Source organism: Capra hircus, chromosome 10 (assembly GCF_001704415.2).
Source record: "Capra hircus breed San Clemente chromosome 10, ASM170441v1, whole genome shotgun sequence".
Lineage (NCBI taxonomy): Eukaryota > Metazoa > Chordata > Mammalia > Artiodactyla > Bovidae > Capra > Capra hircus.
Window position 1 is genome coordinate 98,320,388 of NC_030817.1, and position 25,147 is coordinate 98,345,534.

A 25,147-nucleotide genomic window follows, 5' to 3' on the forward strand; every position below is an offset into this window, starting at 1 on the left:
AAAATCCAGGAGAAATTCTGAGAGTTGATAGTTCAGTTCAGTTCAGTCGCTCAGTCGTGTCCGACTCTTTGCGACCCCATGAATCGCAGCACGCCAGGCCTCCCTGTCCATCACCATCTCCTGGAGTTCACTCAAACTCACATCCGTCGAGTCAGTGATGCCATCCAGCCATCTCATCCTCTGTCGTCCCCTTCTCCTCCTGCCCTCAATCCCTCCCAGCATCAGAGTCTTTTCCAATGAGTCAACTCTTTGCATGAGGTGGCCAAAGTACTGGAGTTTCAGCTTCAGCATCATTCCTTCCAATGAACACCCCAGACTGATCTCCTTTAGAATGGACTGGTTGGATCTCCTTGCAGTCCAAGGGACTCTCAAGAGTCTTCTCCAACACCACACTTCAAAAGCATCAATTCTTCGGCACTCAGCTTTCTTCACAGTCCAACTCTCACATCCATACATGACCACTGGAAAAACCATAGCCTTGACTAAACGGACCTTTGTTGGCAAAGTAATGTCTCTGCTTTTGAATATGCTACGTAGGTTGCTCATAACTTTCCTTCCAAGGAGTAAGCGTCTTTTAATTTCATGGCTGCAATCACCAACTGCAGTGATTTTGGAGCACCCAGAAATAAAGTCTGACACTGTTTCCACTGTTTCCCCATCTATTTCCCATAAAGTGATGGGACCAGATGCCATGATCTTCGTTTTCTAATGTTGAGCTTTAAGCCAACTTTTCCACTCTCCACTTGCACTTTCATCAAGAGGCTTTTTAGTTCCTCTTCACTTTCTGCCATAAGGGTGGTGTCATCTGCAAATCTGAGGTTATTGATATTTCTCCTGGCAATCTTGATTCCAGCTTGTGCTTCCTCCAGCCCAGTGTTTCTCATGATGTATTCTGCATAGAAGTTAAATAAGCAGGGTGACAATATACAGCCTTGATGTACTCCTTTTCCTATTTGGAACCAGTCTGTTGTTCCATGCCCAGTTCTAACTATTGCTTCCTGACCTGCATATAGGTTTCTTAAGAGGCAGGTCAGGTGGTCTGGTATTCCCATCTCTTTCAGAATTTTCCACAGTTTATTGTGATCCACACAGTCAAAGGCTTTGTTAAAATGCCATCCTGAGAAACTTGAAAGAAAAACAATTCCTTCCTACCACCAGAATGTGTTCAAATGAAATCCTACATTATACTGTACAAAGGGAAGAACTAAGTTGTCTGATTTAGTGACTGTTTACTGAGGCAAGTATTAATTGTAGCTTATTTTCCATCACTGAAATGAATACTCAATAATGTTTTCCTTTTTTAAAAAAAATTTCTCTTCTACTTTTATTTGACATTTACATTACTTATCTCTACATAATCCTAAATGATTGGAATCCACAGGAATGATGGGGATCTATCAATTAAAATGTTTATTTAATTCCGCAGCATCCAGACAGATTTTAATACTCTAGCTTCTTGGACAAAAAAGGATGAAACTTTTTTCTCGCAAAGTGAGAATGTGAACATACGGTGAGAACTTAAAGGAAAGCATAATGATAAAAGCAGTGATATGGTAACATACATGGTCTAGTCTTACTCATCTCTTAAATCAACCTGATTTTAAACATAGAAACTTAATACGCCTGAATCTCAATTTTCTCCTGTAGAAACTGTAGTGATAGATGTGATAAGTTTTGGCCCTGCTACCTGCTCGAAGGTTTTCTTTGAAGCTCAGCATAATTTGGTGCTTTTTAATTTTACTTTAGCCATGTACTATGCTTCAAAAATCCACCCCAAATATAGAAATGCCAGTGATTATTTCACCAGGTTAATATAACGTTTTCTTTTCATGTTTGTTTTTGAATGAAAAACCAGGCAATGTATAAATCCCTTCCCCATTACTCAGCATTCCTCAAGTTCTCTGGATGTTGCTGTGGTTCAGTCACTAAGTCGTGTCCGGCTCTTTGTGACCCCATGGACTGCAGCATGCCAGGCTTCCCTGTCCTTCACCATCTCCCGGAGTTTGCTCAAACTTATGTCCATTGAGTCATCAATGCTATCCAACCGTTTCATCCTCTGTTGCCTCCTTCTCCTCCTGCTCTCAGTCTTTCCCAGCATCAGGGGTTTTGGCCACCTGATGCGAAGGTGGCCAAAGTATTGGAACTTCAGCTTTAACATCAGTCCTCCCAATGAATATTCGGGTTTCATTTCCTTTAGGATTGACTGGTTTGATCTCCCTGCTGTCCAAGGAACTCTCGAGTCTTCTTTAGCACCACAGTTCAAAAGCATCAATTCTTTGTCACTCAGTCTTCTTTACAGTCCAACTCTCACATATGTACATAACTACTGGAAAAATCTAGCTTTGAATATATGCATTTTTGTTGGCAAAGTGTTGCCTCTGCTTTTCAATATACTGTCTAGGTTTGTCATAGCTTTCCTTCTAAGGAGAAAGTGTCTTTTAATTTCATGGCTGCAGTCACAGTCTGCAGTGATTTAGGAGCCCAAGAAGATAAAATTCATCACTCTTTTGAATTTTTCCCCTTCTATTTCCCATGAAGTGATGGAATCAGATATCATGATCTTGGCATGACGTTGCTATCTACGCATTTAAGTGCTGAATGCAGTTTAACACAACTAGATATTTTATACTAAATACATTTTCTTCAGTACTAATCATGTCATCATATCTAATTCTTTGAACACTTTTCTGTCTTTTTTATGAAAAGCCAAATAATTATGAGTTCCCACTAGAGAAAACATTGATGGCCACTATGAGCAACAGACACATTAGTTGTGCATGACAGTTTTCTCTGCTCTTCACTTGCCTCCAAGGAGGGCTTGACATCTATTTTTGTCTGAAGGCAGAGATTCCTTCTTTAGGACAGTCTCTCTTGAATCTGTGCATAGAGTAAGTGTACCTTCTTTCTACAAAGCTGAAGAATTAGATTCCTGCTTTAAAATGGCTTAGTGAAAGTTATTTGCGAATATGTTTATATGAATAGTTTCCATTGACTGAATATTTTAAATTTTGAGTTACTATATTTCTATATGTGAATCTTGTACTTTTTATTTTTTAAAGAGACTGTTGGGTTTTGTCTTTTATTATGGGAACAATCAATGTTTAAGCGCAGTAGTCTTTTTAAAATATTTTGTTTCATTGGAGTATGCATGGGTGTGTGCTAAGTCACTTCAGTCGTGTCCCACTCCCTGCGACCCCATGAACTGCAGCCCACCAGTCTCCCCCATCCATGGGACTCTCCCAGCAAGAACAGCTTTATCTGTATATACTAGTTATAAAGATCCTGGTACTAGTTATCAATATCCTAGTTATAAAAAGTTATTGAACATCTACCATGGGTCAGGTACTGTGCCAGAAAATAGGAACACAATGCTGAAAAGACCTGAGCTCAAGGGATCTCAAAGGCAAATATAAGGAGTGAAGAGTCTTATACGTGCTGCTCAGCTGCTGCTGCTGCTGCTGCTAAGTTGCTTCAGTCGTATCCGACTCTATGTGACCCCATGGACTGCAGCCCACCAGGCTCCTCCGTCCATGGGATTTTCCAGGCAAGAGTACTGGAGTGGGGTGCCATTGCCTTCTCTGGCTGTTTAGCTGACACATGTCTATTTTCTACAGGAGAGACAGTGGCGATAGAAAGGTAAGGGTGGGCAGAAGCTTTAGATTTGAATGTTATCAGCTTTGTGGGACAGGAAATGGTATGGCTCTTCTGAATCCACATTGAATCAGGTTCCCAAAAGAGGTTATTGTAACAGGAAGTTAAAACAGCGGTGACAGTAACGAGGAGCCATCAATGAAGTCTATGCTGGTTGAACAATCAGGATAAAGCTTGCAATGATGATTTATAGGGAGAGAGTGACTGTACCAAGAGACTACGTAGATGACAAGTTACTCCAAAATAAACACATCTTGAAAATGAATGATGGTCACCGTGATCAAGCCAGTTAAAGATAATCCACATGCTTATCCCTGGTCTTCAGCAGAGAGAATGATGTGCTCCTCAGACTAAACCTCTGGGACACAAATGATGAGAATATTCCAGTATGGTCATTTTGATTTCCTACTTGTAAAATTGTATATTGGAGGGCCAATGCATATAAACTGTAACAAAAGTTACCTCTTCCTCATGAGCGACCAGAGAAAATTACTGTGACTGAGCAATGGTCACCATGCATTATTTGCATATAAGTAAGATCACAGGTAGAGGATTCAAACTGCTCTAATGATCTGAACATAGACATTATTAGCAGCATGTAATTTATCTAAAAACGCTTATATACCTCTTATTTTTAAGCACTATTTTAAATATTTGGAAAATACCAACGTATTTGTCCTTGCTGCTACCTAATGTACCATCACCTCCATGATACAGATAAGTAAACTGAGAAGTTAACGGTTCAAGTTCAAGGAGCCAGGCAATGAGAGACTCTGGACTGGAACCCATGCACTTGGGCTCCAAAGTCCATGTGCTTTATGAGGACATCATCCCATCTCACAGACTATGACTTATGGGTGTGAATATATTAAGGTGAACCTGGGCCACCAGTGTGCTGGTGCCTCTCAGAGAAGAGGCTGGAACGCCAACAGAAGAGTAACAGTGACGTCACATCACCACTTATTCAGAGCTCTGCATACCCAACACCATGGAAACATTTTTTTTTCTTTTTTTTTTTGCAAATACAATACATATACTCTGTCTCTAAAGATTTAAGGTGCTAAATCAATGAACTTTTTTTTTTTTTTGTACTGTGGCAGATAGTGGAGTTTTGACTTAACCCCTATTTCAGTCTCCTAGAGGTCAGAGAACCAAAATACATTTCTTGCAACCTCCTGCAATCGTAATGCAAGCATGTGACCTAAGTTTTTTTCAGAGAAACCTTCACAAAATTTCACTGTGGGAATGAACAATGTTATGTTCTTTTTTCAGCTCAGAGTGGGAGTTCAGATTTCCTGACAAGCTAGAGGGTGGTGAAGATACTTCTGGGGCAGCTATAATGGAACCATGGTGCTTCTGCCAAATAGTATTTCTTGGTGGTTTGGGGTATGTCTCTTGTCTGTGTGCTTCTTAGTACCAGGGTTCTGCATTATTATCCTCCAGGCTGATTCTCCTGGGCTTCTAGAAACACTGGGAGCTACCTAACATGCTTTAATAAAAATTATTCCTAATTAAACAAGTTAGAGTAGATACTATTGTTTGTAACCAATTATTTTTTCAATTTTTAAAATTTATTTTATTTTTTTAAATTTATTTTTACTTTATTTTGCTTTACAATACTGTATTGGTTTTGCCATATATTGACATGAATTAGCCATGGGTGTACATGAGTTCCCAATCCTTAAGGATAATTGCTTTACACTATTGTATTGGTTTCTGCCAAAGATCAACATGAAATCAGCCATAGGTATACCTATGTGCCCTCCCTCTTGAACCTCCCTCCCACCTCTCTCCCCATCCCACCCCTCTAGGTTGTTACAAGAGCCCTGGTTTAAGTTCCCTGAGTCATACAGCAAAGTCCCACTGGCTATCTACTTTACATATGATAATGTATGTTTCCATGTTACTCTCTCCATACATTATCTTTACATACATAATATGTATAATACACACATGCTATAAGACATGTATCTGGCTAGTGAATCAAAATTTATGATTTAAAAAAAATCATTACTTTACACGAAGTTAATGTTAAAAGAAGTAGTTAAGAAAACTATTTACGGCAGGTGGTGATGCACATGGATTTGAGTCATACTAATTGAGTTCCAAACCTGGGTCTACCCTTGACGGAGTCTTTGAACTTGGAAAATCCCATTAACTTCTGCATGAATGACTAGAATTTAGAAAAGGGCATTAATTCTTCACGCTTCTCAGAAATAAAAAGTATAATTTCCACAATCCTACATGCAAATACACTAACATTTAGAGAGGTCTGGTGCCCTGCCTAATGTCACACACTAGTAAACATGAACTCCAGTCTGTCTCACTCAGGGACACATACGTGTAGCATCACACTCGGCTGTAGTTATAGCTGACAAATAAAACTAACGAATTACCACCGGAGCTCACAGCTTTGTCTCCATGAGTTTGATTAGTCAGCACCAGTTCTGAGGATACTGTCCATTGCTGAAGACACTGGCAAAATACTAGTTTCAGGACGTGCTGAAACAAGTGCTGGTTCCTGGTGTATGGCAATTCACCAAGCTAACTCTCACTTACGTGCTAACTGGCCCCTTTAAGAAGCAGAAAAACTCCTCTGGGAAGATGCTGATACTAGCTCTTGAAGGAAGTATGGGCATTACCGAAAAGAGAAAAACAGGAAAGAAAGAATAGTACAGGTAAAAGCAGAGCTCATTGGGTAAATAATAAGCCATGAAGTGCAGCAGAAACATGAAAATCTTTCCAGTTGAGCAGTGAAAGAGAAGGCGAGAGAGTAGCAGAAATGATCGCATGAGAGCCTCATATACCCTGCTGGTGAGTCAGGACAGAAGCTATGGGAACATCTGAAAGGCTGAAGCAGAGAGTGCGTGAACAGATTCCATTCCCAAAGAGGTCATGATGGCATGACGGCCCAGAGATGGAAAGCTGGTGAGACTGGTAGGAAGACAAGTCAGCAGATAATAACTAGAGCCTAAGGTTGAGAATCCAGTAGTCATGTACAGATGTGAGTGCTGGACCATAAAGAAGGCTGAGCGCCAAAAAATTGATGCTTTTGAATTGCGACGTCGGAGAAGACTCTTGAGAGTCCCTTGGACTGCAAGGAGATTAAACCAGTCAATCCTACAGGACATCAATCCTGAATACTCCTTGGAGGGACTAATACTGAAGCTCCAATACTTTGGCCACCTAATGTGAAGAGCCCACTCAATGGAAAAGACCCCGATGCTGGGAAAGATTGAGGGCAGAAGAAGGGGACAACAAGGATGAGACGGTTGGATGGCATCACTGACTCAATGGACATGAGTCTGAACAAGCTCCAGGAGATGGTGAAGGACAGGAAGGCCTGGCATGCTGCAGTCCATGGGGTCGCAAAGAATCAGACATGACTGAGCGACTGAACAACAACAACAAGGTTGAGAAAATTAATGATAGCCTAAACTATCAGAGGAAAGCAGAGATAAAAAGTAGATATGCTGACTATTAAGGAAAAGGAGCCTAGTTTGATGGTTGTTCCCCCAAATTATTGCAACACAGTGAAAATAAAAGGTATCTGGGTAAAATGTTTGAGGTTCCTCTCCAGAATGCACTCAGAAATAAATAACTGGGTAAAGCAGGATGCATTCATACTCTCAATAAATCAAGCTTTCAACAAATCTAGTTATAACTCTATGAAACGTTCTCTCACTGATATCTTTGGGGCATACCCATGGTCACCTGCACTCTCGCTGCTGTATCTCTGACCTTTAGCTGAGATTAACTGCAGAGGGCGTGACAACGTGACGGGATTGGTCACCTGATGGTGTGTACCCTAGAAGCCAGTGTCACTCGGGGCTAACCCCAGAGCCAATTCACGACCTCTAGAGGCAGGAATAGGGAATTAGGCTTTGCAGTCCAAAACAATGCGCAGTGATTTTGAGATTTTCATCCTATAACTGAAAATTTTTTATGGCTTGTGATATAAATGGTCATTGTGGAGACCCGAAAGAACTTAGAGAAAAGGAAAATAAGGCTGGCCTCAGAATCCTAGAAGCAAAAAGAAAAAAAGAGAGAAGAAAAAAATATCACCATGAATCCTACTAAATGGTTTAAAAGTCTTGGAAATCTATAGTTGAAGGTTTTCATCTTCAACAGTATTTGAAAACTGGAGAGAAACAAATACTTGTTTATGTATTTACCATAAAAGGATGAGAGACAACAAACTGCACGCAAGTTTTCCTGGTGGGGGTGGAGGCAGTAGGCGGTAATCTTGAGGAAGGGAGAGTTAGGCAGAAAAAGGCGAATACACATGAGGGAGTAAGTAAGGGAGCCCGCAGTGGCTCCACTCGGACATGCAGGCTGTGCAGGCCTCCACTCACCTCCACATGAGGACAGATTCCTGCATCTTAGAATTGTCTGCAGGCAAGAGAAGGATTGTCTGGTCTGAGAGAGTCTTCATAGCCTTGAAAAAGATGGAAAATACCACTGATGATAACCATAAGCAGCGGTTATCACAAGCTATTCCATCTCCTGTTTATTCCCTTAGAAATCAATTTCTTCGTCCTAAAGAAACTTCTTTTCCCCTTTTCTTTTCTTTTGTGACATTAATACAAAAGCTTCTAAGTTAAGCCATTTACTAGCTACTTTTTTTGTGAACTCTAATATACATAAGAATAAAGTTGGGTTTTCTTCCTGTTTAAATAAAAAAAAGGCAAGCAGTTTATCCACAGGCTCCTGCTCTCCTATCTCTCTTTAGTCAACGTCCATTTCATAATATATTAAATTCCTCTCCACTCCTCTGGATTGTCACCAGCCCCTCCAGCATCCCAGAGCAAGGCAGAGGCTCTGAAGTCTCTCTTGTCAGTCTATCCTGTATGAGGGGCAGCGGGGGAGGGGGGACTGGAATGTGAAGCAGCTGAAGTGACAGCACCCTAAGCTTTTACCCATGGAAACAGGGTAAAACTTGGTCAGTTCTGGTTGCAAATCTGTGGCTCAGGGTGCGCGCAGGGCTAGGCTGACCTGGAACAGTGAATCAGTAGAGTCTGCTATGACTGCAAACCACAGGTAGTCATAACATTTTTCTGTGATCATAAATTTTGTGTTAAATCCATATTTCTTCTCTATCTTAAAAGCTAAAGTTGAGTTTCTGCACAAGTCTGTCTTCTAAAAGGGATAAAATCTTGCAAGTAATGTTCAGAGATGTAGTTTATAGCTATCTTTCAAGGATGATTGTCCCTGAGGCTAAGTACATTTGTTATACAAAATACATTCATTAGAATATTTCATGTAAAAGTTTTTTCAATTAAACTTATAAACAATTTCAATAACCGGACTGCAAGGAGATCCAACCAGTCCATTCTGAAGGAGATCAGCCCTGGGATTTCTTTGGAAGGAATGATGCTAAAGCTGAAACTCCCTACTTTGGCCACCTCATGCAAAGAGTTGACTCATTGGAAAAGACTGATGCTGGGAGGGATTGGGGGCAGGAGGAGAAGGGGATGACAGAGGATGAGATGGCTGGATGGCATCACGGACACGATGGACGTGAGTCTGAGTGAACTCCGGGAGTTGGTGATAAACAGGGAGGCCTGGCGTGCTGCGATTCATGGGGTCGCAAAGAGTCGGACACGACTGAGCGACTGAACTGAACTGAAATGTACTTGACAATATTGTGATAATTAACCATCCAACCATGTTCTCTGTGACTTGGTTATAATATTTCCTAATTAAGAATGTATCTAAAAATGTCCCTCCTAGAAGAAGTTACCTTTTGTTTGTAAAGTAAATGTGATTCTATCCGTTTAAAGTAAAACACATCTCGTTCTTTTACATTTATAAAAACTACACACAATGTACAATTAAGGATCTGTGAGAATAAAATTCTGTCTATAAAATAAGTGAATGAAAATTTTGAGAACAGCCATTATTATCACGTAAGTGCATGGAGTCACAAGAGTCAGGACACAACCTAATGACTGAACAACAATTACAAAGTGAAGAGAAATGATATGAAAAGATGCTTTCAAATTAAACGGCAGTAAATAAAGCAAGAATCAACTGTTATATACAATATACTCAGACTCCCGTGCTGGAGGAATAGGATTTAGACACCCACACATAGAAAGACAAGAAAAAGTAGTCAAATTACAGCTGATTTTAACTAAATGAATTATATATTTGCATTCATTCCCAATTTTCTACATTACTTTCTAACCAAAATTTTATATTTAAAGTGAATCTAAAAATACTGTAAACTGAGCATTATGATGGGTAATCAAAACTAAACTGTTCACAATTTATTAAGCAGAAATCTGATCATGTATATCCTATTAGAATAAAGACTGTCAAGAGGGTTCAGTAAGCTTACAGGAGAATACAGTCTCTCTGGGCTCAGTTAATATGAGTCCATTCCTGAAACTTGGGTCCATTTTCAGATCACTGACAAAATGTGGCAAATGAGTTCTCAAAGCTAAAGTCTTACATCTAGGAGGTAGTGGGTGCCTTTCCTAAAGAACTGACTGGTATTTGTTTTCGTTTTTTCTTTTTACTAGAATGGCCTATTTTTCCATTTTTCCAGTACAGCTTCTTGAATTTCCCTGGGAAATCACTTCTCTCACATTCTCAAATTCCTCCCAAATTTGAACATGACTCATCCTTTTAAACTCAATCTTAAAACTTGTGTTAAACAAAACTAAACTTTAGAGGTAAAGCTTAGATCTGTTGGTGCATGGCACGAAGCCACCATGCCGTGGTACACACACACACAGAATCAAGAGTTAGTGATAAAAGTAGAAAAAGGGAAAAAAGGAGAACTCTCTATAATACCGTTGCTTGACTCCTGGATAAGGTTGGTCCTATCCACATCCTTTGTCTTATGTGAGCCGAGAAATTATTTTTTATTTGAGCCAGTTTGAACTAACATCTTTCACTCACTTAAGAGTCTTAAATAAAACAACACCTCTCTGTGTGTTCACAGACAGAGTATACCTTCCCTCCAACAGAAAAAAATAAGTCCAAAGATCTACCACTTGCTGAGGGGAACATTTGGAAAATCCATCCTCATAGGAAGCATAGACTATCTGGACATTAAATGTATGCCAAATCTCCTTCATTTGTGAATAAGGTGAATCTAGGAATTGTCACTGGAAAACAATGATATCATAGGCTTAGGACTTTGCAACAGGGGGAGGGAACAAAGGCATGAGATGTTCTACAGTTTCTATAACACGACTGATGGCACATGAGTCTTCCCCTGCTCAGTGCTTAGTAATATTTCTATAAAAATGAGAGGAAGTCCACCTCTCCGTGCCCCAAGTAAAGAAGAAAAATCGACAACCAGATCTAGTCAATCAATCACCTCAGTCATGGGAAATAGGAGGGGAGATTTCCTGTCCACAGGAAAGGCAATGGCCAGATTAACTTCACAGACTTTAATTATAGACAAGATTCATTTGCCTACCTTTTGAAGTTAGATGATCTTTGCTACTTACATACATAAAGACAATTGAAAGGAAAAAAAAGATCAGCAGCAAACTGATGAGAAACTAGTGAAAACAAGCCCCTCATCCCAATCATACACTGACAATAAATCCTTCAATCTGTTCAACAGGCTTTTGACTCTCTTACATAACGGCTCCTTCAACTAGAGTGGGACTAGGTTGCAAAATACAGTGCTATCAGTTACATAAAGCCCTCAATGTTCAGGAACTACTAGCCTCATGAAATAACTAAACATGGCATGTTTTTGCTCTTCGTCTCTTTCCCTATTGCAAAAAAGACTTGACTAGAAAAAGAGTTAACAGCTCATCAAAAAGGATAGGTGTCCAGAAGTGACAGCTCGATGGCGTCCTGCTTCTCTCAAGGTTAGAAAGCACGCACACTCCATTCTATATCAGAAAAGACTGGGCTCTGCCTAACAGTAAAACAAAAACAAAATTTTTGGAGTTGACTTTTGCAAATGTCCAGGGATATGGTGGTGTTCAGTAAGATTATTGAAAGGGAAGAGCAGTCAAGACTACTGTGGTATTTGTATTGGAATTGATACTGAGCACATGACTAAAAGCAGGATGACAATCTACTTTAATGGATCATTTCAGCCTCAGAATGTAATTTGCAAGTGTGAAGTGAAGTGAAGTGAAAGTCTCTCAGTCCTGTCTGACTCTTTGCGACCCCATGGACTATATAGTCCATGGAATTTTCTAGGAGAGAATACTGGAGTGGGTAGCCTTTCCCTTCTCCAGGGGATCTTCCCAACTCTCCCGCATTGCAGGCAGATTCTTTACCACTGAGCCACAAGGGAAGGCCATAATTTGCCAAAACAAATTATATTTTGTAATTTGCAAAAAGAGTATCAAAGTCAGATACCTCAGAGTATGTTTTAGTAAAAACAAGCAAACAAATGGAAAGTACAGAAAAAGATTATGCACTTTCTCAAACTCCCTCAACCCCTTCCTCCTCTCTCTCTCGGTGAGCATCTCATCCACATACGAGCAGGGCACCTCCGCTTTTAGACCTGGGAAAAAGAATGTACTGTGTGAATTTCATCAGTGAGAAATGAAATTAGAAGGAGCCAGGAAGCTGTTTCTCTTTTTCTCTTCTGTGCACTAAACGAAGGTTTTGTTCCTTTCTGCAATGCTTCCAGGGGAGCCCGAACACTGAGGCAGTGCAGAGTGACACAGTGTGTCTTAGCACAGCTCCATGTTTTTAGACCGCAGCCGGTGTGGCGATACATAGCATTGCACAGAATCACATCACGCGCTCTTGTGCCTCATCACCCTCATTCTCTGGGTTGCACAGCCCAGAACAATTGATCGCACTCTAAGCACTGCCTGGGGCTGTGCTTTTCAGAAAACCTAAGAGAAGGTTGAAGCTACTACGATAACAACAGTGAAATCTTTGTCATATCACTAATAACTTTATTAATATGGTAATTTTTATTTCCCCTTCCCTGGTGGCTCAGAGGGTAAAGCATCTGCCTGCAGTGTGGGAGACCTGGGTTCAATCCCTACGTCGGGAAGATCCCCTGGAGAAGGAAATGGCAACCCACTCCAGTACTCTTGCCTGGAAAATTCCATGGACAGAGGAGCCTGGTAGGCTGCAATCCATGGGGTCACGAAGAGACGGACACGACTGAGTGACTTCACTTTCACTTTCAAATATTCAGCAATATGGTTTCAGTTTGCATCGTACTTTGATCGGGATGACAAGTCATTCCTCATTCACACAGAACCTTCCAAAATGCCTCCTCTGCATTACTACTAGCAATAAGTACAAGAAATACATTTGTGTTTCAGCTATATATTATTCCAAAACCAATCACCCAAAATGAAATGACTTAAGGCAAAGAGGAGGGGAGCTTGCCGGCATGGTTTCAAAATCCTGGTGACACCAACTGGGGTCACTCACTTGGCCAAATTTAGCTGTTAGCTGGACCAGACTAGAAGGTCCAAGAAAGCTCCTCTCACATACATGTGCCCAGCTCCTTCACACAGCGACTTGCTCTCCCCAAGGCAAGCTGGGGCTTCCTCACAGCAAATTCAGAACAGCCAGACCTCTCACAAGGAGGCTGGCTTCCAAGAGAGAGGAACCCAGTGCTACCAGGCTACAAGCCCCAGATTTCACTGTCATTAAATTTCACTGTTCAAAGCATGTCAAAAGACGGAAAACTGATGTACCTCCTGACAACCAGGAAGAGAGCAGAAAGGAGGTGTGTCACTGGCAGCCATCTCGAAGACTCTACCACAGTGACGCCCCCACTGGCCTACAGATTGGGATCACCTGGGGACCTTTCAAACCTAGAAGCACCCAGTTCACATCTTAAACCAATTAATTCACAATGTAGGAGAGGGTAGAACACGGGTATCCTGTTATTTTTTTTTTTGTAAGTTTCCCAGGTGATTTCAACGTGCACACAAGTTTATAAACACCCATCCCACTACAACTTATAAGAGATTTAGAAAAGCTGAAGATGCTGACTGGTAATCCTTAGTTGCATGTGATTACATGTCAATTCACAGCATTCTTTGGCTTTTACTGGGTTTAAAATTTAAGCCAAACACCCATCACTTCAAAGTACCACAAAGCTACCATGATACACCAGCCCAGTCTGCCTTGGAAGATGACCAATCTTCTAGTTGGCCTGAAAGTTTAAGACTTTCAGTTTTAAAACCAAGACAGTCGGGGCCCAACTGGATAGCTGGTCACACTAGCATTGCCTTTCCTCCCTCTGCAAGGAGAGTCATGTTCTTGTGAGTTTTGTTTCTGAAGTGCATTCTCAGTGTTAACACCTATGCTTCCTTGAAATTAATGATGTAGGCCAGTGCTGCCTGAAGTGTGGTCCAGGAACCTGCAAGCATTTGGATCACCTGAGAGCCTGTTAGAAAATGCTGCTGCTGCTGCTGCTGCTGCTGCTGCTGCTAAGTCGCTTCAGTCATGTCCAACTCTGTGCAACCCCATGGACAGCAGCCCACCAGGCTCCGTCATCCCTGGGGTTCTCCAGGCAAGAACACTGGAGTGGGTTGCCATTTCCTTCTCCAATGCATGAAAGTGAAAAGTGAAAGTGAAGTGACTCAGTCGTGTCTGACTCTTCTCGACCCCACGAACTGCAGCCTACCAGGCTCCTCCATCTATGGGATTTTCCAGGCAAGAGTACTGAAGCGGGGTGCCATTGCCTTCTCCTTGTTAAAAATGGGGATATTGAAAAATTCTAACAGACAGTATCTGAGATTCAGTTCAGTTCAGCTCAGTCGTATCCGACTCTTTGCGACCCCATGAATTGCAGCACGCCAGGCCTCCCTGTCCATCACCAACTCCTGGAGTTTACTCAGACTCATGTGCATCAAGTCAGTGATGCCATCCAGCCATCTCATCCTCTGTTGTCCCCTTCTCTTCCTGCCCCCAATCCCTTCCAGCATCAGAGTCTTTTCCAATGAGTCAGCTCTTCTCATGAGGGGGCCAAAGTATTGGAGTTTCAGCTTTAGCATCATTCCTTCCAAATAACACCCAGGACTGATCTCCTTTAGAATGGACTGGTTGGATCTCCTTGGAGTCCATGGGACTCTCAAGAGTCTTCTCCAGCACCACAGTTCAAAAGCATCAATTCTTCAGTGCTCAGCTTTCTTCACAGTCCAACTCTCACATCCATACATGACCACAGGAAAAACCATAGCCTTGACTAGACGGACCTTTGAAGTTAGGGCCTAGAAATCTGTGTTTTGAAAAACAGGAATTTGAGAAGCACTGGTCTGGCTTGTCATGCTTTCATCTCCATCTCTACCATTGCACATGAGGCAAGATCAGTTTCTATTTTTCAGAAAAATTATAAAACACAAACCAGAAAGATTCAATGCTAATTTGCCAGAGATGCCTTGACCAAGGGCAGCCAGTATCTTCAGACATACACATGATAATCACATTTTGGGCATAGCTTTTGCCAGCCATTTATCTGAGGGGCTGTATAAAAATTGTTTATATTAACAATAGAGGCTGGGGTCTGGAATGAGAGGTGTGCTGAGCACAGCTGTTTGGAGTTGGCACGGCTCTTCTTTTCTAGAACACATCAAAACTGTCAGTTCCAAGTCAGGTGATAATTTTTTCTCCAACCTGAAAGGGAAAAAAAATCTTTTCCTTAAAGTTAAGCAGAAAACCAGCCTTTTCTGGGACTGGATGCTTGGTTTTCAATTTGAATTTACAGTAAAAATCATTTAGGTTTCAGTAATTTAGAAAGTAGGTTCTGCTGAATTATCTTGAACTGAAGTTATTTAGGAACAATGACAAGTTCTGCTGAGCAAATTAACACCCTAAAATGTTAACTACTTTGAAACAAAAGGAGATTTGTTGAAGGACTAACCTGTTTATATTCAACTGATTTTAACAAGTCCATATGAATTTTACCTGCACATGAGGAAATTCTCATCCAATTCTCTCTGCTGGTACTATTACTGCATGAACTGAAAGTATAACAAAGATATTTCATAAAGCACTCACACTGTGGCTCAGACCTTTTACAAATTCAGATCAGTCTCCCTGAATATAGAACAAAAATTTTAGTAGTATTTCTTTACCAGTCAATTAACATATAGCTTGATCTTCAATACACTGAAGCAAATGGAATTTTAAAATCCCTTTTGAAAACTCAGCTTTGACAAATTATGGCTTTTATTTATCATGTGCTTTACAAATGTCATATTTAAATTAAAAAAAAAAATTACCAGTTAACCAATCCCCCTCCCCACCACAAGATAATCTAATCCAAGTTATCCTGGTTAGAGATCTGGGGAGGAGATTGTTCCTTCAGTATTTCTGAACTGCTACAGGCAAAACCATCCTCTTGCTGCACTGCAGGCCTGGCAGGAGGTGTCTGAGATGCCCCACCCACACATTCTGTGGGCAGCAAAAACAACGAATAACATCTTTCACAAAGATGGAAAACACAATAGATTTGAAAAACACATTTTCTCAGCAACAAATTCACTCTTTCATGTTACAGTCACAGGACCAGTCTGTGAGATTTTACTTTCCCAAAGTAAATTTAAACACATAAAATTATTTGTGTAAATAACCATAAGCAGATTTTAATCAATGATGTAACCTGTATCGGAAGACGCCTACAAATTTCATAAATGACTTAACTGCAGTGAAAACATCTCTGAGAAAGTGTAAATAAGTCATTCCATCTTTAAAGAGGTTCAAGTAACTCCTATATTCCTTCCCTTTTTAGGAGAAACATCCAGGAATACAACTGACTGAATCAAAGCACTGTGGAACTGGGAAACAAAAAGATTCTTCTGTCACTTCCTCCACTTCCCCATTGCAAAAGCACAGTTAATGAACACAGTGCCTGTCCCTTTCTCAGGGATGCTGTTACAACCCTCCCCTGGGCTTTGCCTCTTGGCCAGTGGCCAGTACCACGATGGAGTCCTAGAGATCAGAAGGGTAGCACAAGGCTAACTGAGTGGGATCAGTCATCAGTGTAAGTCTATAGAGAACACAGGTGCCAACAGGGAAGCGAAACCTGTCCGTCAAACCCAAGGAGAAAAACTCAGAATCATGACTAAACCCCGGTCTACAAGGGTGGTGAACTTGACAGACCTCTGCACAGGGACAATGGGAGAGGCTGGAAGGACAGATCATGGCCCAAGACAGCCTGACTTGTGTGGACACAACTGTTCAATGGAGTCTTAGGTTGCATTCATAAAATGAGCAGTGATCACCACCTTCCTTACACAGTTGTTACGAAAATCAAGCGAAAGAATTCAAAGTGAACCTGATTTGTGAATGTGAAAGTCACTCAGTTGTGTCTGACTCTTTGCGACCCCATGGACTATTCAGTCCATGGAATTCTCCAGGCCAGAATACTGGAATGGGTAGCCTTTCCCTTCTCCAGAGGATCTTCTCAACCCAGGGATCAAACCCAGGACTCCCTCATTGCAGGCAGATTCTTTACCAGCTGAGCCACCAGAGAAGCCCAAGAATACTGGAGTGGGTAGCCTATCCCTTCTCCAGTTGATCTTCCCGACCCAGGAATTGAACTGGGGTCTCCTGCATCGCAGATGGAATCTATACCAACTGAGTTATCAGGGAAGCCCGAACCTGATTTGTACATTGTAAATATATCTGCAAATATCATCACTATTACTAAGACAGCCTGGGACCTGGGACACTTTACATGCTTGCACCTGGACAAAGGGCTTCTCTGGCAGCAGAATACAGAGAAACTATAAGGGACTAAAAATAACTGTGGCTTGCGCAGTCAGAGAAAATCACAAACAGTAAGGTACAAACGCCACAAACCAACTGCCATTTCTGAGGTGGGAGGAACAAAACAGCATACTGGGCATGATGCCTGCACAAAGCACCACCAAAGGTGTGGGCTGGCCACCTAAGTCACCCGTCCAGCCCAAGCCACGGACCTACTCTACCCTCACCCCACTTAAGGAACCAGCCCATCCTCCTGGGGAGCCAGCAAGGGCACCTGTTACTTGTTTTCATTCCCTTGTACTGCAGCATGAACCGCAATAAAGCCTTGCTTGAAATTCTCATCTGGCCTCTTCTCAATTTCTATTGACTAAAGAGTCCAAGGACCCAGATTGGTCACATTACTATGTTCACACCAATCTTGCCAGAGCTGGGCAGAAGTGGGGGTGTGGAGGTCTGGACCAGAAGCAGTCCTATGAATAGGTGAATTGTCATCATCAGCTTATTTGTCTGCCTTCCTAACTAGACTGTGATTTCCTTGAAAGCAGGGGCTGTGTCTTAGTCATCCCTGCATCTCCATTTACATAGTAAGACATTCAATCACAGTTTATGAACTGCTGAATGAATAAATTCTGAATCCTCGCTGTTATTCAGACTCCTGGCTGGCCAAGAATTATGTACAGTGGAATACTACATGGCATAATGTGAGGAATGAGACAGCAAGTGCCCACATGCCCAGGAAATGTTTCCTTTGCCAAAAATGCCTACTACCTCACTGCCAGAGTACAGGCGCCTCTGGATAAGGAGCCTAGATTCTCAGAATTAGAAGCATTTCTTTGAAGTTGGTCAATAAAGGAAGCATTGACAATTAAACGTCTTAGAAAATAAGAATATCTAAACTGTGAAAGTCACTCAGTCGTATCCGATTCTTTGTGACCCCCAAGGACTATACAGTCCATGGAATTCTCTTTACCAGCTGAGCCACCAGAGAAGCCCAAGAATACTGGAGTTGGTAGCCTATCCCTTCTGCAATGGATCTTCCGAACCCAGGAACTGAACTGGGGTCTCCTGCATTGCAGGCCGGAGAAGGCAACGACACTCCACTCCAGTACTTTTGCCTGGAAAATCCCAAGGATGGAGGAGCCTGGTGGGCTGCAGTCCATGGAGTCCCTGCGAGTCGGACACGACTAAGCAACTTCACTTTCACTTTTCACTTTCATGCATTGGAGAAGGAAATGGCAACCTACTCCAGTGTTCTTGCCTGGAGAATCCCAGGGACGGAGGAGCCTGGTGGGCTGCCGTCTATGGGGTCGCAGAGTTGGACACGACTGAAGCGACTTAGCAGCAGCAGCAGCAGCAGCAGCATTGCAGGCGGATTCTTTACCAATGGAGCTACCAAGGAAGCCCAATACCTAACTTTACAGTGACTCTATTTTATGCCAGGCACTGTGCTTAGAAGCTTCACATCATTACCTTCTTTAAAACTCACAGTGACAACAGAAGGGAGGTTTGTTATTTTCTGCATTTGACAGATGAAAAAAACTGAGTCTTAGAGAACTGACCCCCCTTAGCTATTTGCATTACACCCTGAAATGAATTCCAGTTGATTTTATTCCAAAGTTTACATTCTTAAGCAATATTATATCCAGCTGTCCAAGGAAAGAGAGGACTGTGTGTGTTCATCTTTAGTGAGAAGGGGATGGTCTCATCCTGATCATCTTAAAACCAAACAAAAAGGGGAATTCTTCCCCCTCCTCCTTCTTTTCACAATACCTGTGCACTGTCCCTTAAGCCAGTCTCTGTGCTTGGAGCAGAGACACACCAGTGAACAGACACAAGGGCATTGCCAAAAGGAAGGAGACAGATAAGAAAAGAGAGGACGTGAACTGCAGTGTGCAAGGGTGGTGGCTGGGGAACTAGATGGCAGCAGAGTGATGGAATGGCTGCATGGGAGAACCTTGTCAGGCACAAACGTAGTCGGGGAGGTCAGCTCAAGCCTGGCTTTGGAGGGTATTGTGGGGGCCAGTGCTGCTCAGGAGGCCCCGCAGGATGATGGGATGGGGTATTTGAGATGGGCAGGCCTCAAAGGACAGCACAGCTTGAGGTCTTGTGGACCTGGGGCATAAGAGAAGATTGTGGCCAGCCCCAAGACAGGTAGCTGGGGATTATCAATGCGCCTATAATATACGCTGGACTTGACACCAAGTCTGCGGCTCCATTGGTGACAACTCCCTTGCCTTTCCTTTGGTTCAGCCTCTGGGTCCTCTCTCCTCTTGCTGATTTCACCTGTCCCCGCCCCAACAAGCTCTGCTGCATTCCCGGCTGAGTACCTGTGCCAGCTCCCTGCTTCCGCATTAGCCTCCCTGACCCTCAGGGCTCTCCCGGCCATCCTTTTCCTTCACTCTCTAGTCTGTGCCATTTGGGGCTGCTCTGAATAGCTCTGGGTACCACATGGAACAGTGGCTCCAAGACCCTGGTCACATCTTCCTAAAGGGTTGGCATCTCCATTAGACTTGCTTCAGCCTCAGGAGGAACTGGAAAGGACACAGACTCAACTTTTGCACACTGGTAGGGTCCGGTCATCTAGGACATTTCCTCTACGGTCCCTCAATTTCTCCACCTCTGCACTGTTGATGCAGCCTTCTGGTATCTATTCAACAAATATTTATGGATAACCTATTCTACTTTACCCTCCTCTGAGGATTAAAAAGACAAAATTCCTCTGCCCCCAGGGAATTCACAATCTGACATTGACAACTTAAGTGAAGGAATTTGGACTATACCATCTACAGGCTTATACTTTCCACACTTAAGTCTCTTGCTGCAGATTGTCCTTCAAGGTTCGCAAACAAACTCCCTACCTGACATGTACACCTGACCATCTAACAGAATTTCAAAATTAATATACTTAAAATATGATTTTTTCCATTCACTGTAAACAGCATCAATATCCTCACAGTCAAATTAAAAAAAAATGCAGGTGTCACTTTTGACTCCTCTTTCTCTAACACCCAGCTCTTATCCATCAATAGGCCCTGACCACTCTACCTTCCACATGTGTCCCGAATCCATCAACTTCTCTTCAAGTCCACGCTCACGGCACTGATTTCCCCTGGGCTGCTGCTGACCCACAGAGCCCTGAGGGCAAATCTCAAAACAGTGCCCTTCCTCCAGGCCTTCAAAGCCCTGTGATAGGACATTTCCTGACAAGGGAGCAAGAGCTAGACGTTGACCTCCACTTGACCTCCAGGCTAGTGCCCGATGCAGTAAGTAGCATGCAGAAACGCAGCTGCACCCACACCACCATCTCCTCTCCTTTCTTACTACAGCGGCCTCTCAAGTGCCCTTCCCATTTTCTATTCTCCACACAGCCACAGAGGAGCCTTTGAAAACCTTAAATCCAATTCTATTTCACTCTCTGCTTGAAACCCTTCAATCTTTAGCTTGACCTACAAGGCTCTGCAAGATCTGGTTCCAGACCACCTGTCTGATCGGCTGGCCAATGCTGACTCTGGCTACCCTCCCCATTCTGAGAAACATCAGCCTCCCTTTGCCAGACTGAGATGTCTACTTCTGTTCTTTCCTACCTTTCCAGCACAGAACACGGTTAGTCTTAATGTTTAATTCATCATTTACGTTCGTTAGTTGCATGCATGGCCTGTCACCTTTCATTATTTACAAGTTATTTTTAACAATGTAATAAGCAGACCTGGCCCTACCAGTCAAAACTCAGGTGAGACCCTGCCAGTGACTCACCCCTAAGGAACCATATGGTCACCTGGCTTCTCCCCATCTAACGTAACCACAAGTACAAATCTCAGAGTCTTATTCTCTTGCTTTTGTATTTACATAAATTTCCTATTTTTGTATGTGCACCTACATATATTCCTAAGTGGTAGGGTTTTTCGTTAATTTTCAACATTATGGGATTGTCTTGCTGTATGTAATCTTTCAGCCAATTTTCACTTAATATTATACAGCTTGTATGCAATCATATTGTTATGTGTCACCCAGTTAATTCATTTTGACTGCTGTATAATATTCTTCTTTGTGAAAATATTACACTGTTCATCTATTCCTTGGTGATGGGCATCAGAGTTCTCTCCAGACTTTCATTAAAACCAGATTGTTATGAATGTTCATATACATGTCTCCTGTTGAACAAATCCAAGAGTTTTTAATACATATAAATCTAGGAGTGAGTTGAACAATTGGATAACAGGTGTACAAATGTTCAAATTAGGGCACAATGCTAAGCATTTCCTAAAATCATTGTGCCAGCTTACACTCCCATCAGCAATGTTGGAAGGTCCTGCGGATCTACACCCTCTGAAATCACTTCATATTTTCAAACTTCTTAATTCAAGGCCAACCAAATGGTTGCAAAGGGATACTCAACGTGACTTTGATTTGCATTCCCGTAGTTACTAAAGTTAATAACTAGTACGCATTCACTAGCTATTTGTACTTCCTTTCCTCAGTGCTTTAAAGTCTCAGCCTGAAAGTTCCCACCACAAAGAGAATGTCCCTCTCTACTCTCCACGTGAAGGTCGCCACTCCCTAGTACAAACTCTGTTCTCTTTCCTTTGTGGCATCTACCAGTGCCTGAAGTTATCCAGTCTATCTGCTGAATATATTGTCTGTTTCCCTTAACTAAAATCCAAACTCTGAGGATTCTGGTCGCCTTGTTCATGCATCCATCTCAGATAGATGGACAAATATCTAATGACACAGATATATAATAGATTAAGAGCTGTGATCCAGAGTCTGATGTTCTGTGTTCCAATTGCAGCTCCCCCACTTAAGAGTTGTGTGATCATGAACAAATTATTTAACTCTTCCGTTCCTATCTCACGTGTAAAAAATAATAGTAGTCATTACTTCATGGGGTTGTTACGGGGTTTAAATGAGTGAATACTTGTAAAGTTCTTAGAACAATTCCACAAACACAGTGAGAGCTTGATAAATGGTTAACATGATTAATGTGTGATTAATTATCAGGACTCCAAGGAGTGAGAGCATAGAGGCACCCAACTAGCCTGGATCTAAAATACTCCCTCCTCTTCCTCGTGTCCTGCAGATGTCCACTCCTGCAGCCTAGGGGAAAGCAGAGAGGTTCTCAGGGAAAAGCTGGGGGCAGTTTATTCTTGAGAAAATGGTCTGGTCATTGAATATAGAAGAAGTGGGTAGAGTGAGTGCTCAACAATGCTTGATGAATAAATGCTTCATAAACCATCACCCATCACCCCATCACTCCAGCAGTACGGTACAGTCACAACATTCCCGCCTCCCTCCCTGCCTTATGGCTCAAATTTTTGAAGAGAGAAAAGGAAACTTAGAAAGGAGGATGATAAAGAAAGAAAAGTAGGCTGTATCAGGAGAGAGAGGAGCAGGGAGCTCAGTCAAGGGAGAGGGGGGAGAGGTGGAAGAGAAGGAGGGGCGATGGGAAATTTCAGGTCGCACTGTGGCATCTGCGACTGGCATAGCCCCTGAACATGCCGAAAATAAGAGCATAAGGGAGTCTCTCCACCACCCGCCCACCCAGGGGAACACTTCTTTTCAACTTATGAGTGGAGGCAGGGAAAAGATAGAGCAGAGGAGGCCTGGGGAGGGTGAACGGGGGTGGAAGACTAAGGCGAACTTCCTTTCACCATCTTGGCTGGGAGAGGAGGGTCCCATGAAATCTGTGCCCCACCACCTCACCCCAGACCCAGGCAATGTCACCTTCGTCTCCAGCTTACCGTGTTCTGCAACCGAGAGCCCCGCTCCATTTGGCACCTTCCTCCTCTCACGGGGATAAATGCGGCCTCGGTTAAATGTACCAGGAGGCTAAGCCCGAGTGAGACTCCACTGAGAATTCCAGCAGGTTCACCTGGAGAAACTGTTTCCATCTGAGAAGAAATCGGGAGTCCTGGCCAGGAACCAGCTGCCTCTCCGGTCTTCAAATTCCGGGACAGCTCGCCGCCTGGGAGAGCCCCGCGCCCCTCCCCGCTCCTCCTCTCCGGGGTCTCCGAGCACCCCCGGGGGAGTCCTGGCGCGCCGAGCGGCCCGGCCGGGTCCCTGCCGCCCAGTGGCGGCTGCTCGGGGTCCACCCTCCGGAGCCCAGCTTCCCCGCGCCCGGCCCTGCTTCAGCACCGACCTTGCTGGACGCTGAAACCGCTCGCAGAACGCCCTGCCGGGACGGGGGACTCCCTCTCTCTCTGTCTGTGCCTGGCAGGGCCGAGGCCGGACGGCGGGGGGCCGGGAATGCTCAGGGTATTGCCGACCTTGAGGCTACCGAGGGGTGTGCATGCGCCGAAAACAACACACGCGCGCGCACACACACACACCTCGCTTGACAGTTCCCTCCCGAGGAAAGGAGCTGTCCAAAGCAGCACGGGGGAGGGTACGCCACGCTGAAATAGGACCGCCAACATGATTCCTCAAACCAAATTTGGGATGGTTTGAAAAGATCTGGATTTCAGCCGCTCGACTTCAAGTCAGGGAACAAACCCCCCTCTTGTGTATTTCAAGGCCGGATTTCAAGGGTTAACCAAAGCTCGAAGGGAAAGAGGCGGGTGGACAGATTCCCGGTGGAGGGTTGCCAGGCCCAGGTGAGAAGCGTGTCTCCGTTTCCCTATCCAGCCGGTTCGCCATCACGCCCTCCCCGCCGGTAGCTGCTTCCAGTAGCTACCCGGAGTGGCGAGGGTTAAGACGGCCGGCCTGCCGCGCAGGCTTCCCCGGCCGGGAGCGCGCGCCGCGGGCGGAGGGTGGGGAGCGGAGAGCCCGGGATCTCCCGCCCGCCCCCTGAGCAGGGCGCTTCCCGCCCCGCTCTATTTATAGCTTGCTTCCAGCAGCGGCTGGGAACTCACCAAGCCGCGCTCAGCCTTTGGAGCTGGGAGAGCTTTCCACAGACAGGCTGTTTTCCTGAATTCTGTGAATGGCATAAATGTCTCTAGCCTTCGGAATCTTGATTGCTACTGTTCAGTATGTCTTCACACGTTTCCATTTCCAATTTTATTTATTTATTTTTAAGAGAGCCAAAAGGATCTTGATACAGTTGAATTGCAGGCAGGCAGTTTATCATGCTGGGGACCTTTTGTTATCAGCTGCCTAGGGGGGAAAAAAAAAATTCCTCCATGGATTTACAGGCTTCAGGCTCATTTCATATTTTCTGCAACACTCAGCCTGTCTGGGTTTTTAATGTCAGTCACATGGTCATCACAGGTTCGAAGTGACTTCAAGGGCAATGAAGAATCATATCCTTTGCTATCTGACTGCCTGCTTACCAGGGGTCTCAGAGCTGGCTGTCAGCATAATACACACCTCTGGCTGGTTTCTGGGTCAAATCCCACAATGACACCCCTCCCCCCATTAAAAAACAGGCCAGTTAAGGTGTCATATATGGGTTCCTGGCCCCAGTGGATACTGACACAGGAGAAAACAGCATCTGAGTCCTACCTTTAGCATAGCGTGGAGCGCAGTGCAGCAGTCTGGAAGGGCCTACAGCTCTTGAGCCGCCGGGGCTGTGCAACTCCCCAAAGGACTCCTGCGTGCTTCAGAGGAGCATCAGACATCTGCCCTCCCAGACCTTAACCGGGAGGGCTCTGTCCACTCGGTGTGTGGGGAGCATGGACCCCATCACAGGGCACTCCTCCAGGTCTGACTGGGGGTGCTAAGCCCATCCAGCCTCACCTCTTCTTCCCTTTCACTTTCAGGGTTTTTCCTTTAAACCTGATCCCCAAATAGTAAGAGGTTACTATTTATTTTACTGTATTTAATCAGAACGATCCTAAAATAGGGCATATAATTAATTTTGCAGTTATGTGTAGGCTGAGGGGAAACT

General features: G+C 43.6%; 1 protein-coding gene across 1 annotated transcript in view; it reads right to left on the reverse strand.

Annotated features, from left to right (window-relative positions):
* Positions 1-23,924, reverse strand: part of KCNN2 (potassium calcium-activated channel subfamily N member 2) — a 529,203-nt gene extending 505,279 nt beyond the window's left edge. Inside the window, exon 1 of the mRNA XM_018053733.1 lies at positions 23,064-23,924. The gene's annotated coding sequence lies outside the window, so the exon portion shown is untranslated. The remainder of the gene's footprint in view (positions 1-23,063) is intronic.